Below are 12,476 nucleotides of genomic sequence, written 5' to 3'. Positions count from 1 at the left end.
GCGCAGCCCTCTTCCTCCTCCAGCACCTCATCCTCCTCCGTAGTGCTTGGCGAAGCCCTGCCGAAGAACCACGAGCTCCATCACCACCACGCCGTCGTGCTGTCGGAGTTTTCCCTCAACTTCTCCTCTCACCTTGCTGGATCAAGAAGGAGGAGACGTCTCCCAACCGTACGTGTGTTGAACACGGAGGTGCCGTCCGTTCGGCGCTAGGATCATTGGTGATTTGGATCACGACGAGTACGACTCCATCAACCCCGTTCACTTGAACGCTTCCGCTTAGCGATCTACAAGGGTATGTAGATGCACTCTCCTTCCCCTCGTTTCTAGATTATTCCATAGATTGATCTTGGTGATGCGTAGAAAATTTTGAATTTCTGCTACGATCCACAACAGTGGCATCATGAGCTAGGTCTATGCGTAGTTTCTATGCACGAGTAGAACACAAAGCAGTTGTGGGCGTTGATATTGTCAATTTACTTGCCGTTACTAGTCTTGTCTTGATTCAGCGTCATCGTGGGATGAAGCGGCCCGGACCGACCTTACACGTACTCTTACGTGAGACTGGTTCCACCGACTGACATGCACTAGTTGCATAAGGTGGCTAGCGGGTGTCTGTCTCTCCCACTTTAGTCGGATCGGATTCGATGAAAAGGGTCCTTATGAAGGGTAAATAGAAATTGGCATCAGGTTGTGGTTTTGGCGTAGGTAAGAAACGTTCTTGCTAGAAACCTATAGCAGCCACGTAAAAAATTTGCAACAACAATTAGAGGACGTCTAACTTGTTTTTGCAGCATATGCCGTGTGATGTGATATGGCCAAAAGGATGTGATGAATGATATATGTGATGTATGAGATTGATCATGTTCTTGTAATAGGAATCACGACTTGCATGTCGATGAGTATGACAACCGGTAGGAGCCATAGGAGTTGTCTTAATTTATTTATGACCTGCGTGTCAACATAAACGTCATGTAATTACTTTACTTTATTGCTAAAGCGTTAGCCATAGTAGTAGAAGTAATAGATGACGAGACAACTTCAAGAAGACACGATGATGGAGATCATGATGATGGAGATCATGGTGTCATGCCGGTGACAACGCTGATCATGGAGCCCTGAAGATGGAGATCAAAAGGAGCAAAATGATATTGGCCATATCATGTCACTATTTGATTGCATGTGATGTTTATCAGTTTTTACATCTTATTTGCTTAGAACGATGGTAGCTTAAATAAGATGATCCCTCACTAAAATTTCAAGAAAAGTGTTCCCCCTAACTGTGCACCGTTGCGAAGGTTCGTCGTTTCGAAGCACCACGTGATGATCGGGTGTGATAGATTCTAACGTTTGAATACAACGGGTGTAAGCCAGATTTACACACGCAATACACTTAGGTTGACTTGACGAGCCTAGCATGTACAGACATGGCCTCGGAACACGGAAGACCGAAAGGTCGAGCATGAGTCGTATAGAAGATACGATCAACATGAAGATGTTCACCGATGTTGACTAGTTCGTCTCACATGATGATCGGACATGGCCTAGTTGACTCGGATCATGTTTCACTTAGATGACTAGAGGGATGTCTATTTGAGTGGGAGTTCATTAAATGATTTGATTAGATGAACTTAATTATCATGAACATAGTCTAAATTGTCTTTGCAAATATGTTGTAGATAAATAGCTCACATTGTAGCTCCCTGTTTCAATACGTTCCTAGAGAAAGATTAAGTTGAAAGATATTGTAAGCAATGATGCGGACTAGGTTCGTAGTCCGAGGAGTGTCCTCACTGCTACACAGAAGGCTTGCGTCTTTGATGCACCGCTCGATGTGCAAACCCCTACAACATCGTCTGTGGATGTTGTGAACACCTGACAGACACATTCTGATGACTACTTGATATTTTAGTGCACCATACTTTATGGCTTAGAATCGGGATTCCAATGACGTTTTGAACGCCATAGAACGTATGAGATGTTCCAAGAGCTGAAATTGGGATTTCAGGCTCATGCCCGTGTTGAGAGGTGTGAGACCTCTGACAAGTTCTTTTGCCAACAAGATAGAGGAGAATAGCTCAGCTAGTGAGCATGTGCTCAGAATGTCTGGGTGCTACAATCACTTAAATCAAGTGGGAGTTAAACTTCCAGATAAGATAGTGATTGATAGAGTTCTCTAGCCACTATCACTAAGCTACTAGATCTTCGTGATGAACTATGACATGCAAGGGATGGAATTGATCCCGGAGCTGTTCGCGGTGCTTAAGACCGCAAAAGGTAGAAATCAAGAAGGAGCATCAAGTGTTGATGGTTTAACAAGACCACTGGTTTCAAGAAGGGCAAGGGCTAGAAGGGAAACCTCATGGATGGCAAACTAGTTGCCGCTCCAGTGAAGGAACCCAAGGTTGAACCCAAACCCGAGACTAGGTGCTTCTATTGTAAGGGGAACGGTCACTGGTAGCGGAATTACCCCAAATGCATGGTAGATTAGAAGGCTGGCAACTTCAACAAAGTATATACGTGTTATTAATGTGTACCTCACTAGTACTCCTGGTAGCACCTGGGTATTGGATACCGGTTCAGTTGCTATTATTGGTGACTTGAAGCAAAAGCTACAGACTAAACGGAGACTGGCTAAGGGCGAGGTGACGATGTGTGTTGGAAGTGTTTCCAATGTTGATGAGATCACCATCGCACGCTCCATCTGCCTTCGGGATTAGTATTGAACCTAGATAAATGTTATCAGGTGTCTACGTTGAGCATGAATATGATTAGATCATGTTCATTGCAATACGGTTATTCATTTAAATTAGAGAATAATGGTTATTCTGTTTACATGAATGATACCTTTCATGGTCATGCACCCTATGTGAATGGTTCATTGAATCTCGGTCGTGGTAATACACATGTTCACGCCAAAAGATGTAGAGTTAATAATGATAGTACCACTTTCTCGTGGCACTGCCGCTTAGGTCATATTGGTGTAAGATGCATGAAGAAACTCCATGTCGACGGATGTTTGGAGTCACTTGATTTTGAATCACTTGACACATGCGAGCCATGCCTCATGGGCAGGATGAGTAAGACCCCGTTTTCAGGTACAATGAAACGGGCAAGTGACTTGTTGGAAATCATGCATGCTGATGCATGTGATCCAATGAGAATTGAAGCGTGCGGTGGATATCGCTATTTTCTCATCTTCACTGACGATTTGGGTAGATATAGGTATATCTACTTAATGAAGCACAAGTCTGAAACGTTTGAAAAGTTCAAGCGATTTCAGAGTGAAGTTAAGAATCATCATAACAATAAGATCATGTTCCTACGATCTGATCAAAAGGGGATTTTCTGAGTTATGAGTTTGGCAATCACTTAAGACATTGTGGAATTGTTTCACAGTTGAAGCCACCTGGAACACCACAAGGTAATGGTGTGTCCGGACATCGTAATCGAACCCTATGAGATATGGTGCGATCTATGATGTCTCTTACCAATCTACCGTTTTCATTTTGAGGTTATGCGTTAGAGACAGCTGCATTCACTTTAGATAGGACACCATCTAAGTCCGTTGAGACGACGTCATATGAACATTGTTTTGGCAAGAAACCAAAGTTGTCGTTTCTTAATGTTTGGGGATGCGATGCTTAAGGCTTCAGCCGGAGAAGCTCGAACCCAAAGCGGACAAACACATCTTCATAGGATACCCAAAGGTGACAGTTGGGTATACCTTCTATCTCAGATCCGAGGGCAAATTGTTTGTCGCTAAGAACGGGTCCTTTCTCGAGAAGGAGTTTCTCTCGAAAGATTTGAGTGGGAGGAAGATAGAACTTGATGAGGTTGTCGAACCTTTACTTCAACCAGAGAGTGATGCAACACAGAAAGATGTTTTCTGTGGCGCCTACGTTTATTGAAGACGAAGTTAATGATAGTGATCATGAAGCTTCGGATCAAGTTGCTATCGAACCTTGTAGGTCGACAAGGATATGTACTACTCCTGAGTGGTACGGTAATCCTGTCTTAGATATCATGTTCTCAGACAACAATGAACCTACGAGCTATGGAGAAGCGATGGTGGGCCCGTATTCCGACAAATGGTTAGAAGCCATGAAATCCGAGATAGGATCCATATATAAGAACAAAGTATGGACTTTGGTGGACTTGCCCGATGATCGGCAAGCCATTGAGATAAATGGATCGTTAAGAAGAAGACGGATGTGGGCGGTAATGTTACCGTCTATGAAGCTCGATTTGTGGGAAAGAGTCTTTTCACAAGTTCAAGGAGTTGACTACGATGAGAATTTCTCACCCGTAGCGATGCTTAAGTCCGTCGGAATCATGTTAGCATTAGCTCTACTTTTCGATTATGAAATCTTATAGATGGATGTCAAAACAAGTTTTCTTACCAGTTTTCGTAAGAGAAGTTGTATGTGATACAATAAAAGGTTTTGTCGATCCTAAGGATGCTAAAAGGTATGTTGGCTCCAGCAATCCTTCTATGGACTAGAGCAAGCATCTCGGAATCGGAATATATGTTTTGATGGAGTGATCAAAGCTTTTAGGTTTATACAATGTTTGCTAGAAACTTGTATTTACAAGAAAGTGAGTGGGAGCACTATAACATTTCTGATAAGTATATGTGGATGACATATTGTTGATCCGAAATAATGTAGAATTTCTGGAAAGCATAAATGGTAGTTTGAAGAGTGTTTTTCAAAGGAAGACCTGGATAAAGCTGCTTACATATTGGGCATCAAGATCTATAGAGATAGATCAAGACGCCTGATGGTACTTTCAAAGAACGCACACCTTGACATGTTTTTGAAGGAGTTCAAAATAGATCAGTCAAAGAAGGGGTTCTTACCTGAGTTGTAAGGTGTGAAGTTGAGTAAGACTCAAAGCTTGACCACGGCAGAAGAAAGAAGAAGGACGAAGGTCGTCCCCTATGCTTTTGTCATAGGCTCTATACGGTATGCCATGCTGAGTACCGCACCTGATGTGTGCCTTGCCACATGTCTGGCAAGAGGGTACGAAGGTGATCTAGGAGTGGATCACCAAATAGCAGTCAAAATTATCCTTAGAGGAATAAGGAAATGTTTCTCGGTTATGGAGGTGATAAAGAGTTTGACATAAAGAGTTACGTCGATGCAAGCTTAACACCTATCCGGATAGCTTTGAGTAGAGATACCGGATACGTATAATGGAGCAATAATTTGAAATAGCTCCAAGTGGAACGTGGTAGCAACATCTACGATATAAAGTTTGGCGAAATACATAGGGATCTGAATATGGCAAGACCCGTTGACTACAACCTCTCTCACAAGCATAACATGATCAAACCCAAAACTCATTGAGTATTAATCACATAGTGATGTGAACTAGATTAGTGACTCTAGTAAACTCTTTGGATGTTGGTCACATGGCGATGTGACCTGTGAGTGTTAATCACATGGCGATGTGAACTAGATTATTGACTCTAGTACAAGTGGGAGACGTTGGAAATATGCCCTAGAGGCAATAATAAATTAGTTATTATTATTAATTATTATTATATTTCATTGTTCATGATAACCGTTTATTATCCATGCTAGAATTGTATTGATAGGAAACTCAGATACATGTGTGGATACATAGACAACACCATGTCCCTAGTAAGCCTCTAGTTGACTAGCTCATTGATCAATAAGATGGTTACGGTTTCCTGACCATGGACATTGAATATCGTTGATAACGGGATCACATCATTAGGAGAATGATGTGATGGACAAGACCCAATCCTAAGCCTAGCACAAAGATCGTGTAGTTCGTATGCTAAAGCTTTTCTAATGTCAAGTATCATTTCCTTAGACCATGAGATTGTGCAACTCCCGGATACCGTAGGAGTACTTTGGGTGTGCCAAATGTCACAAGTAACTGGGTGGTTAGAAAGGTTCACTACAGGTATCTCTGAAAGTGTCTGTTGGGTTGGCACGAATCGAGACTGGGATTTGTCACTCCGTGTAAACGGAGAGGTATCTCTGGGCCCACTCGGTAGGACATCATCATAATGTGCACAATGTGACCAAGGAGTTGATCACGGGATGATGTGTTATGGAATGAGTAAAGAGACTTGCCGGTAACGAGATTGAACAAGGTATCGGATACCGACGATCAAATCTCGGGCAAGTACAATACCGCTAGACAAAGGGAATTGTATACGGGATTGATTGAATCCTCGACATCATGGTTCCTCCAATGAGATCATCGTGGAACATGTGGGAGCCAACATGGGTATCCAGATCCCGTTGTTGGTTATTGACCGGAGAGTTGTCTCGGTCATGTCTGCATGGTTCCCGAACCCGTAGGGTCTACACACTTAAGGTTCGGTGACGCTAAAGTTGTTATGGGAAATAGTATGTGGTTACCGAATGTTGTTCGGAGTCCCGGATGAGATCCCGGACATGATGAGGAGCTCCGGAGTGGTCCGGAGGTGAAGATCGGTATATTGGACGAAGGGTATTGGAGTCCGGAATTGTTCCGAGGGTACCAGGTGATGACCAGCGTGTCCGAAAGGGGTTTCAGAGGCCCCGGCAAGCGTTGGGGGGCCTTATGGGCCAAGGGGAGAGGGCACATCAGCCCACTAAGGGGCTGAGCGCCCCTCCCACCCCATCTCACATAACCAGGAGAGGTGGGGGTGCCACCCCTAGGGCAGCCGCCCCTCCCGGCTTGGGGGGCAAGTTTCCTAGGGGGTGGGGGCACCCAAACCCATCTAGGGTTTCCCCTGTGGCCGCCGCCCCTCCCCTAGGGAACCCTAGGGTGCCTCCCCCTCCTCCCTTCCCCCTATATATAGTGAGGGAGAGAGAGGGCAGCCGCACCCTTCCCCTGGCGCAGCCCTCTTCCTCCTCTAACACCTCATCCTCCTCTGTAGTGCTTGGCGAAGCCCTGCCGGAGAACCACGAGCTCCATCACCACCACGCCGTCGTGCTGTCGGAGTTTTCCCTCAACTTCTCCTCTCACCTTGCTGGATCAAGAAGGAGGAGACGTCTCCCAACCGTACGTGTGTTGAACGCGGAGGTGCCGTCCGTTCGGTGCTAGGATCATCGGTGATTTGGATCACGATGAGTACGACTCCATCAACCCCGTTCACTTGAACGCTTCCGCTTAGAGACCTGCAAGGGTATGTAGATGCACTCTCCTTCCCCTCGTTGCTAGATTACTCCATAGATTGATCTTGCTGATGCGTAGAAAATTTTGAATTTCTGCTACGATCCCCAACATAGTCATGGTCTAGTAACATGACTTTTAGAACAGGATTACCGTACCACTCTAGTGCGGAACATACTCTGGTTGACCTACGAGGTTCGGTAGTAACTTGATCTGAAGTTTCATGATCATCATCATTAACTTACTCACTAATTGGTGTAGGCATCACTAAAACTGATTTCTGTGATGAACTACTTTCCAATTCGGGAGAAGGTACAATTACCTCATCAAGTTCTACTTTTCTCCCACACACTTCTTTCGAGAGAAAACTCCTTCTCTAGAAAGGATCCATTCTTAGCAACAAAGATCTTGCCTTTGGATATGTGATAGAAGGTGTAACCAACAGTTTCTTTTGGGTATCCTATGAAGACGCACTTCTCCGATTTGGGTTTGAGCTTATCAGGCTGAAACTTTTTCACATAAGCATCGCAACCCCAAACTTTAAGAAACAACAACTTAGGTTTCTTGCTAAACGACAGATCATACGGTGTCGTCTCGATGGATTTTTAGACGGTGTCCTATTTAACGTGAATGTGGCTGTCTCTAATGCATAACCCCACAATGATAGTGGTAATTCAGTAAGAGACATCATAGATTGCACCACATCTAATAAAGTACGGTTATGACGTTCGGACACACCATTACATTTTGGTGTTCCAGGTGGCGTGAGTTGCGAAACTATTCCACATTGTTTCAAATGAAGACCAAACTCGTAACTCAAATATTTGTTTCCGCGATCAGATCGTAGAAATTTTATTTTCTTGTTACGATGATTTTCCACTTCACTCTGAAATTCTTTGAACTTTTCAAATGTTTCAGACTTATGTTTCATCAAGTAGATATACCCATATCTGCTCAAATCATCTGTGAAGGTCAGAAAATAACGATACCCGCCGCGAGCCTCAACACTCATTGGACCGCACACATCAGTATGTATTATTTCCAACAAGTCTGTTGCTCGCTCCATTGTTCCAAAGAACGGAGTCTTAGTCACTTGCCCATGAGGCATGGTTTCCAAGAATCAAGTGATTCCAAAAGTCCATCAGCATGGAGTTTCTTCATGCGCTTTACACCAATATGACCTAAACGGCAGTGCCACAAATAAGTTGCACTATCATTATTAACTTTGCATCTTTTGGCTTCAATATTATGAATATGTGTATCACTACGATCAAGATTCAATAAACCATGTATATTGAGTGTATGACCATAGAAGGTTTTATTCATGTAAATAGAACAACAATAATTCTTTGACTTAAATGAATAATCGTTTTGCAATAAACATGATCCAATCATATTCATGCTCAACGCGAACACCAAGTAACATTTATTTTAGGTTCAACACTAATCCCGAAGGTAAAGGGAGTGTGCAATGGTGATCTTATCAACCTTGGAATCGCTTCCAACTCACATCCTCACCTTGCCCTTAACTAGTCTCTGTTTATTTTGCAACTCCCGTTTCGAGTTACTACTCTTAGCAACTGGACCAGTATCAAATATTGAGGGGTTGCTATAAACACTAGTAAAGTACACATCAATAACATGTATATCAAATATACTTTTGTTCACTTTGCCATCCTTCTTATCCGCCAAGTATCTAGGGCAGTTCCACTTCCAGTGACCATTTCCTTTGCAGTATAAGCACTCGGTTTTAGGCTTGGGTCTAGCTTTGGGCTTCTTCATGGGAGTGGCAACTTGCTTGCCATTCTTCTTGAAGTTCCCTTTCTTTCCCTTGCCCTTTTACTTGAAACTAGTGGTCTTGTCAACAATCAACACTTGATGCTTTTCTTGATTTCTACCTTCGCTGATTTCAACATCGCGAAGAGCTTGGGAGTTACTTTCATCATCCCTTGCATATTATAGTTCGTCACGAAGTTCCAGTAACTTGGGGATAGTGACTAGAGAACTTTGTCAATTACTATCTTATCTGTAAGATTAAATCCCACTTGATTCAAGCAATTGTAGTACCCAGACAATCTGAGCACATGCTCACTGGTTGAGCTATTCTCCTCCATCTTGTAGGCAAAGTACTGTCAGAGGTCTCCTACCTCACGACACGGGCATGAGTATGAAATACCAATTTCAACTCTTGGAACATCTCATATGCTCCATGTCGTTCAAAACAATTTTGAAGTCCCGATTCTAAGCCGTAAAGCATGGTGTACTAAACTATTAAGTAGTCATCATACCGAGCTTTGTCAAACATTCATAATGTCTGCATCTGCTCCTGCAACAGGTCTGTCACCTAGCGATGCATCAAGGACATAATTCTTCTGTGCAGCAATGAGGATAATCCTCGGATCACGGACCTAGTCCGCATCATTGCTACTCTCATCTTTCAACATAGTTTTCTCTAGGAACATATCATAAATAAAACGGGGAAGCTATACGCGAGCAATTGATCTACAACATAGTTATGCAAATACTATCAGGACTAAGTTCATGATAGATTTAAGTTCAATTAATCATATTACTTAAGAACTCCCACTTAGATAGACATCCCTCTAATCATCTATGTGATCACGTGATCCATATCAACTAAACCATATCCGATTATCACGTGAGATGGAGTAGTTTTCAATGGTGAACATCACTATGTTGATCATATCTACTATATGATTCACGCTCGACCTTTCGGTCTCAGTGTTCTGAGGACATATCTGCATATGCTAGGCTCGTCAAGTTTAACCCGAGTATTCCGCGTGTGCAAAACTGGCTTGCACCCGTTGTATGTGAATGTAGAGCTTATCACACCCGATCATCACGTGGTGTCTCGGCACGACGAACTGTCGCAACGGTGCATACTCACGGAGAACACTTATACCTTGAAATTTAGTGAGGGGTCATCTTATAATGCTACCGCCGTACTAAGCAATATAAGATGCATAAAAGATAAACATCATATGCAATCAAAATATGTGACATGATATGGCCATCATCATCTTGTGCCTTTGATCTCCATCTCCAAAGTATTTTCATGATCTCCATCGTCACCGGCATGACACCATGATCTCCATCATCTTGATCTCTATCAACATGTCGTCACATGGTCGTCTCTCCAACTATAGCTTTTGCAACTATTGCTATCGCATAGCGATAAAGTAAAGCAATTGTATGGCGCTTGCATCTTATGCAATAAAGAGACAACCATAAGGCTTCTGCCAGTTGCCGATAACTTTAACAAAGCATGATCATCTCATACAACAATTTATATCTTGTCACATCTTGACCATATCACATCACAACATGCCCTGCAAAAACAAGTTAGACGTCCTCTACTCTGTTGTTGCAAGTTTTACGTGGCTGCTACGGGCTACTAGCAAGAACCGTTCTTACCTACGCATCAAAAACCACAACGCGGTATAGTGATTGCTTTTTGATCTTCAGAAGAACCTTGTTCATTGAATCCGATTCAACTAAAGTTGGAAAAACTAACACCCACCAGCCACATGTGTGCGAAGCACGACGGTAGAACCAGTGTAGCGTAAGCGTACGCGTAATGTCGGTCTGAGCCGCTTCATCCAACAATATCGCCGAATCAAGAAACAACTAGTGACGGCAAGCAATATGTATATACCCATGCCCACAACTCCTTTGTGTTCTACTCGTGCATATAACATCTACGCAGAAACCTGGCTCGTATGCCACTGTTGGCTAACGCAGTAATTTCAAAAAAAATCTTACGCACACGCAAGATCATGGTGATGCATAGCAACAAGAGGGGAAGAGTGTTATCCACGTACCCTCGTAGACCGTAAGCGGAAGCGTTATGATAACGCGGTTGATGTAGTCGTACGTCTTCACGATCGACCGATCCTAGTACCGAAAATACGACACCTCCGCAATCTGCACACGTTCGTCTCGGTGACGTCCCACGAACTCACGATCCAGCGGAGTGTCGAGGGAGAGCTTCGTCAGCACGATGGCATGATGACGGTGATGATGATGCTACCGGAATAGGGCTTCGCCTAAGTGATGGCTACTACACAATCTTCTTCTTGTAGACGTTGTTGGTCCTCCAAGTGCAGAGGTTTGTAGGACAGTAGCAAATTTCCCTCAAGGGGATGAACTAAGGTTTATCAATCCGTAGGAGGCGTAGGATGAAGATGGTCTCTCTCAAGCAACCCTGCAACCGAATAACAAAGAGTCTCTTGTGTCCCCAACACACCCAATACAATGGTAAATTGTATAGGTGCACTAGTTCGGCGAAGAGATGGTGATACAAGTGCAATATGGATGGTAGATAAAGGTATTTGTAATCTGAAATTATAAAAACAGCAAGGTAACGAATGATAAAAGTGAGCGTAAACGGTATTGCAATGCGTTGAAACAAGGCCTAGGGTTCATACTTTCGCTAGTGTAAGTTCCCTCAACAATACTAACATAATTGGATCACATAACTATCCCTCAACATGCAATAAAGAGTCACTCCAAAGTCACTAATAGCGGAGAACAAACGAAGAGATTATGGTAGGGTACGAAACCAACTCAAAGTTATTCTTTCCAATCAATCCGTTGGACTATTCCTATAAGTGTCACAAACAGCCCTAGAGTTCGTACTACAATAACACCTTAAGACACAAATCAACCAAAACCCTAATGTCACCTAGATACTCCATTGTCACCTCAAGTATCCGTGGGCATGATTATACGATATGCATCACACAATCTCAATTCATCTATTCAACCAACACATAGAACCTCAAAGAGTGCCCCAAAGTTTTTACCGAAGAATCACGACGAAAACGTGTGCCAACCCCTATGCATAGGTTCATGGGCGGAACCCGCAAGTTGGTCACCAAAACATACATCAAGTGAATCACGTAGTATCCCATTGTCACCACAGATACGCACGGCAAGACATACATCAAGTGTCCTCAAATCTTTAAAGACTCAATCCGATAAGATTACTTCAAAGGGGAAACTCAATTCATTACAAGAGAGTAGAGGGGGAGGAGAAACATAAGATCCAACTATAATAGCAAAGCTCGCGATACATCAAGATCGTGCCAAATCAAGAACATGAGAGAGAGAGAGAGATCAAACACGTAGCTACTGGTACATACCCTCAGCCCCGAGGGAGAACTACTCCCTCCTCGTCATGGAGAGAACCGGGATGATGAAGATGGCCACCGGAGAGGGACTGCCCCCTCCGGCAGGGTGCCGGAACGGGTCTAGATTGGTTTTTGGTGGCTACGGAGGCTTCTGGCGGCGGAACTCCCGATCTAATCTCTGTTCTG

Source organism: Triticum urartu, chromosome 3A (assembly GCF_056163025.1).
Source record: "Triticum urartu cultivar PI428250 chromosome 3A, HENAU_Tu73, whole genome shotgun sequence".
NCBI classification, from domain to species: Eukaryota; Viridiplantae; Streptophyta; class Magnoliopsida; order Poales; family Poaceae; genus Triticum; species Triticum urartu.
This window is presented reverse-complemented; position numbering follows the sequence as displayed.